This window comes from Etheostoma spectabile, chromosome 4, assembly GCF_008692095.1.
Source record: "Etheostoma spectabile isolate EspeVRDwgs_2016 chromosome 4, UIUC_Espe_1.0, whole genome shotgun sequence".
In the NCBI taxonomy this organism is placed as follows: domain Eukaryota; kingdom Metazoa; phylum Chordata; class Actinopteri; order Perciformes; family Percidae; genus Etheostoma; species Etheostoma spectabile.
Genome location: NC_045736.1, coordinates 3,759,561 through 3,760,567, shown reverse-complemented (window position 1 = coordinate 3,760,567; position 1,007 = coordinate 3,759,561). Strand labels below are relative to the sequence as shown.

The 1,007-nt window shown below is 42.1% G+C and overlaps 1 protein-coding gene across 1 annotated transcript in view; it reads right to left on the bottom strand.

Annotated features, from left to right (window-relative positions):
* The window catches only part of map3k19 (mitogen-activated protein kinase kinase kinase 19), a 10,856-nt gene extending 10,182 nt beyond the window's left edge, over positions 1-674 (bottom strand). Inside the window, exon 1 of the mRNA XM_032512923.1 lies at positions 271-674. The gene's annotated coding sequence lies outside the window, so the exon portion shown is untranslated. The remainder of the gene's footprint in view (positions 1-270) is intronic.
* Positions 675-1,007: the final 333 nt, after the last annotated feature.

The following is a 1,007-nucleotide window of genomic DNA, read 5'->3' as shown; positions in this document are numbered from 1 at the left end:
ACACACACACACACACACACACACACACACACACACACACTTATTTAAACAGCCAATTACTGCTTCTATATGTGCTGTCGTTATGTCAGTGAATTATGCAGGCCTCTGCACTTGCATGAGTGATTACAACAGATCAATAATAAAGGCGGATTATATGGGTTTTGTTGCTGTCATGTTAATCTCATTTGAACCAAATGTTGTTCCCTAAAACCTGGACAATTCAATCAGTTACTGAATCCAAGCAACCTCTCTCGCAAAGCACTTACTTACCACTGCGTGGCTGTAAAGGAGAAAGCCGTGCTGATGGGTTGGTGTCTGCGTGGGGGAGGCAACAGTCGATTGATAAGGACAAAGGCTCTCAAGGTCCAACTCTATGTCCGAATCTCCAAACTCTGAGTCCAAATCCTGGCATGGGTATTTGTCGAGGGCTAGGAGTGACATGGAGGCAGCATCTGCGCAAAATAAAAAAAAAAATTCTAACCTTTGGTAGCCTGTGTTGACGCATCAAAAAGGAAAACTGTTTCTCCCAGTTACAACAAAAGCAGGTCAAGATTTTTAAAAAACTAAACCCTCCAAATCCACATTTGGGTAAAAAGGGTCCACCCCACTGTGCTGTTTACACAAAGTCCAAAAATGAAAATGTATTTTCCTTGCACAAGGTAAGGAAGTAAGTGTTCTATAAGTAAGAAAAAAACATATTTTAATTTGTTACTGATCCCTGTTTCTCTATGTATGTGTTCCTGTGTTTCTGTATCGCCATCCTCGGTATAAACTCTGACTCCCACACTCTCATGAAGGAGCTTGGCAGCATGCTGGCTCAAACATACACAAACAAGCCTTTCTTATGACCTCCCACATAAGTGCAGGCTTTGAGTGCTACTGCAGAGGTTTTACTCTGAAAAACAGGATCATGAATGAACTTGGTATGCTGTTTATGTGTATGCCTACAGTGTACAGTGTGTGTGTGTGTGTGTGTGTGTGTGTGTGTGTGTGTGTGTGTGTGTGTG